The sequence below is a fragment of the Mixophyes fleayi genome, chromosome 4 (assembly GCF_038048845.1).
Source record: "Mixophyes fleayi isolate aMixFle1 chromosome 4, aMixFle1.hap1, whole genome shotgun sequence".
NCBI classification, from domain to species: domain Eukaryota; kingdom Metazoa; phylum Chordata; class Amphibia; order Anura; family Limnodynastidae; genus Mixophyes; species Mixophyes fleayi.
The window spans coordinates 216,733,948-216,739,947 of record NC_134405.1 but is presented as its reverse complement, the minus strand read 5'-3'; positions in this window follow the sequence as shown (position 1 = coordinate 216,739,947).

The following is a 6,000-nucleotide window of genomic DNA, read 5'->3' as shown; positions in this document are numbered from 1 at the left end:
ACCCATTATAATAACTCAATCTAATCTAGAGGGATCTGGTGTTAAACTCTATTATTAAAAAGTAGGTATTAATTAGCAGCGTGTGAGATACAATGCGAACGCCGACGCGCGTTTCGCTTGTATGCTTTCTCAAGGCAAGACGAGCCATAGTAATGATTGACTATTTAAGCTGTAAAGTAGACGCCCTTTTGTACGCGTCATAGTGGAGATCCAATCAGAAAGTCCTTTTCATAGGAATGATCGGCAGTTGTCTCTGCCTATAGTATATCAAGTTCTATCTATCCTAGAATCCTATTGACACCTTATATTACTATGGAAACCTTTGTTGTTTAGTCCATAAACGGAACTCCGTTTATATCCATGATCTACAATGCTGTTACGGTAGGTATATCTGGTCATGGAAAAATATATGTAGGGAAATATAGAAAACATTGATATATATAAAAAGTATGTATCTGATCTAAGATGATATATTATGTTGACTACAAGGATGTTATTATCTTTAATATCAGTGTATACCTACTTAAATAGATTTTTGTAAAATTATATAACTAGTACATATTTATTACCTATATGTGTGAATACATCCCTATGTTCTATTGCAAATAGAAAGCGGGACATATCTGATATGATCTAAGTGGTATATATTATGCCTATTGATATTCCTCATTTATGGGTGAGATGAAGTGATTTAAGTGCCAGATTATAAATATTAGTGACCAAACGAAATAATTTATATGTTACAATATTAGGGCAATCAAATGCCCTTTTAAAAGTGAACTACTGGATATGCAACTTAAATAATATAGTATAATAGTTTAATTCTAAGTGAAATAGTGTACAAAATTAGATGTAATTGTGAATAAGACGAATTATGTAAGAAAACTAATTCGATAGTAGTGAAACAGAAAACAGAACAAAAAGAATAATATAATTAACCATTGTGACCATAAACTGGAACCATATACATATATTCTCAGGATGTTGGTTTGTATATTGTATTTGATGTAGTCTAGATTCCCATTGAATAAGAGAATCTTATTCTTTGTGGTCATAAAGATCAGGTAACTTCAGATAGTTTCTAGTAGCTTCAGTTGTCATACTGTTTATAATTGGAATATTGTTACGCCACTTCCAAGAAACAAACTATCTCATACAAATAATCTAATAGAGAAGAGTTAGATTATTTCTCTCAGTTATACAAAAGCCAAATAACTCGTATAGTCATTAAGGCCTTCTGGTATCATACTACCCATGATAAAAATCTTTTTGGTTTCCCTCCTCAGGAGTTCTCCCTGTAGATCTCCTCCACGAATTCCCAGATGTACCTGTTCCATAATGTACACCTTCACAAATTTAGGGTTTCCATTATGAAATGATAAGAAATGTCTCGCAACTGAGGTGAGTTTTTTATTGTTGTTTTGATCCTTTTCCGCATTTTTAATGTTCCCAATATGTTCTAAAAGCCTTCTCTTGAAAGGACGGCTGGTCATACCAACATATTTTTAGAACAAGGGCATGATAAACAATATATCACCCCTGACGAATTACAATTTAAGAAGTCGTTTATTTTCCAGATCTTTCCATATTTGTCAGTGTATTCTTTTGTCATGACCGTATATTGGCATGCTTTGCATGATCCACATTGGTAAAAGCCTTGTAGTCAACATAATATATCATCTTAGATCAGATACATACTTTTTATATATATCAATGTTTTCTATATTTCCCTACATATATTTTTCCATGACCAGATATACCTACCGTAACAGCATTGTAGATCATGGATATAAACGGAGTTCCGTTTATGGACTAAACAACAAAGGTTTCCATAGTAATATAAGGTGTCAATAGGATTCTAGGATAGATAGAACTTGATATACTATAGGCAGAGACAACTGCCGATCATTCCTATGAAAAGGACTTTCTGAGTGGATCTCCACTATGACGCGTACAAAAGGGCGTCTACTTTACAGCTTAAATAGTCAATCATTACTATGGCTCGTCTTGCCTTGAGAAAGCATACAAGCGAAACGCGCGTCGGCGTTCGCATTGTATCTCACACGCTGCTAATTAATACCTACTTTTTAATAATAGAGTTTAACACCAGATCCCTCTAGATTAGATTGAGTTATTATAATGGGTCTACACTTTGCCGTTTTACCAGTAATAACGGGCTAATATATAGCTGTCTCACCATATTATGTGATATCCTGATATGCTATAAGAGCTACACCAACTACGGCTTAAATAGATTCATTTATTGACTCCTTCAGATGACTCTCGTGAACATAGAGATTAGTTAACTTACCAATATATCTCCTCATATGAAACTGGGTTATAATATCGAGTCAATATATGACTACTTCATAGTGAACCGTGACAATTATACACACTATAAGACTTTACTTAATATGGTCCTAACTAAACCTACTATCACTCTCTCTAAATAACTTGTTGTGAATATAGAGACCACTCAGCCTGCAAATGTAGCAATTACTTTTATTCTGCTATAGACGATCCTAGTGCTACTATAGAAACAGACACTACCGTGTGCCTTTGCAACATAGTAACGCTAGCCTTACTTAGGCATATACGGTCATCTATACCTATCAGTATGAATCACAGAGAGCAAGTATATAACAAATTATAACAATAAAAACGGTGAGCCACACTAACTACAGCTCAAACAGATTGATTTATTGATTCCTCTAGATGACTCTCGGTGAACATAGAGATCAGTTAATGCATCTCCTTATATGAAATTTGGGTTGTAATTAGGAGTCAGCATATGACTACTTTATAGCGTACTGTGACAATCATACATATTAAAAGGCCTTATTGAATATGGTCTCAATTTAAATTATTTTCACCCTTGCAGATAATCCCTTGTGAATAGAGAGACCATTTAGACCATTTAACCTATAAGTGCAGTAATTGTCTTTATTCTGCCATAGACGATTCAAACATATCATTGCGCACCATCGTGTATCTTTGTAACATAGTAACGCTGACTTTATTTAGGCATTCACGGTCACTTATACTTACCAGTATGAATCATAGAGAGCCATCATATAATAGATAGTGTGTATTACTAAGGTTTATCATTACTCTATACCATCCATAGTATTAACTATATATTATTGGGGTCTATTCTCATTAAGATCCCAGGGATGAAGGAGTAACCTATTACCACAGCAGCTTAATATTGTTATATCAATACTTATTACTAATAAAATTAAGTGAGAATACAAGCGACATTGCAGCTGTAACTGCAATTTTATTTTCACTCCCCTCACTTTGTATCTATTTTAAATTTTCGCTAGTTGTATCAAAAAATTTTAATGAATACCAATAAAATGTAAATTTTATACTCTATACCCTGGAGTGCCCCTATATACACTCTCTTTCTCTTTGTTCAATATTCTTAAACAATCAGTGTTAGGGTGCACCCTTTAGTTGTGATAATTGACTAATTGAGGAACTAATATATGTTCAATAAAATTGGGGTTATTGAATATTTGACTTTATTGACAAACTTGGTGCGGTTATCTTTGTACTGAATACTCTAAACTTTTGTGAGGTATTTCTCACTTTTCTTATTACCAGCACAAGCAACTTTATACAAAAATAATTAATCATAATATATATATATATTAGACTACAGAATAATCAGCCATGGCAACATTCAGTATTTGTCATGATTTAAATCTGAGACGAGAAAAGTGGACGAATAATGGAGATTCCGATCTCATATTCAATCGCAATGAGGATCCTCATAAGGGTTGGTCAGATTACCTATACGAACTTAAATCTGTATTATATAAGCAAACTAAAACCCATTGGAACAAGGTTATGTTTGATAAATATATTCAACAACAAATGATACCAAGGGGTCTTAGACCCAAAATTTATCCCGCTTTTGACCTAGCAGCTGAAGAACTCAAAAAAGAATGGGAGCAGACCCTTACCAAATGTGCCAATGATTTAATGAACATCTTGGTTAAACATGATACCATGATTCTAGAACAGTGCAACCTAGAAATTAATTCCCTTGGTGAGAAACTAAAAATCTTTGAGATGGATGAGTCTTTTAGAAAAACATATGATAGAATTAAATCTGATTTGGATGTGTTCGAAAAAGAAATTATAGACAAGAAGAAAAGCAAGTTAGTTAGGGATACCAGAGATTATGCACAAAATAGAGTCTTTAAATGGAGGGTATATAAACCCAATAAATCATTAACTTCATATACAACTTCAGAAATTGATTCTTCTGAAGGAGAAACATCGAATGATAGTTCCTCGACACGAACCACCAATACTGCTAGGAGTTTTTTAGGACGGGGCCCTTTGGACCATATAGATCGAAACGATATCCATACAAGAAAATACGCAGGGGGGGGGGAAGAAAAACAAAAAGAACAGAAGAGCAGGAAGACTTTCTGTTTCGCAGGAGCCAGAGACGTCAGAGGCGCTAGATGCAGCCCTTAGGGTCATTAATCTTTCGGATATAGAATTAAAACCAGAACACATTAGTCTTCTTAGTAAGGGACTATCCTTCTCACCATCTAAAGTAATGAACAGATTTGAATGGGAGAAGGACCTGGCTCTTTTCTCTAGAAATCTCCTCCTCAAGAAATTTTATGAAGTAAATAAAAAACAGGAAGTGACATCTAGTCCTCACGATATTTCAGAGGAGGGTGATCCCTCTAATCCCCATGCATTAACACAATTTATGGAAACATCATCAAGACCTATGGCATTAAATACCACTGATGATATGTTAGCATTAGAAATATTGGAAGAATTGCAAGATTCTCAACAAACAAATAAATCAACGATTTTGCCAAGAGACAAAAAATCTATATTAAAAAAGAAGACAACTTTTTTACCAGATACAGCCATATGTCCACAAGTTAAAACCTTTGTAGACCTAGTGTCTAGAGATCTGGACAAATTATATGACAGGACACAAAAGAATCTACCCAACAGTGGCAATTTAAGTAAAACAGAACTCCAAGCATTAAAAGAAAGAGAGTTGGAAAGACATTGTAATCAAACCCTCGGACAAAGGGGGAAATATTGTATTATGGGCAAAAAACAACTATGTAGCAGAGATTAATCGACAACTGAGTGATACAACTTGCTACAAACGTCTGATATTTAACCCCACTGCAAATTTCCTAAGTATTTATAAATCAATAATTAACAAAGCTTTGGGCAATGGAATCCTAACTAAACAAGATTATGATTATCTCATGGTAGAGAATCCAAAAATACCAACAATATATATACTCCAAAAGATACATAAGAATGAAAGAAATCCCCCGGGAAGACCTATTATCTCAGGAATAGGGGGATTAACTGAAAAAGCTAGCAAATATGTGGACCAATTTTTACGTCCCTATGTTCTCAGTTTACAATCATATGTGAGGGATACGATGGATGTCCTATCTAAAATACAGGAAATTACAGTAAATAGTGAGGTATATTTGGCATCATATGATGTGGAATCTTTATATACCAATATAAATCACCAAGATGGTTTAAATGCAATACAATATTTCTTAGGGATGGATATAGACTCAGACCTAAATGATTTGATTATTACTCTCTTACGCTTCATCCTAACAAAAAATTATTTCTTATTTGATGAGAGATTCTTTCTCCAGATCAGAGGCACTGCCATGGGGACATGTTGTGCTCCGACTTACGCCAACCTGTTCCTGGGTTGGTGGGAGAAGGAAATACTGTTCTGTGAAACCAACGATAACTACACCCAACATGTCCTACTTTGGCTAAGATATATAGATGACATCCTGATCTTATGGGGTGGTGACATATCCCTATTCAATGACTTTACCACAATCCTAAATACAAATAATCTCAACTTGAATCTGACTTCAGAAATTGATTTGGAAAAAATTAATTTTCTTGACTTAATGATCTATAAAAATGAAAATGGTACCTTGAATACGGATATGTATAGAAAAGCTA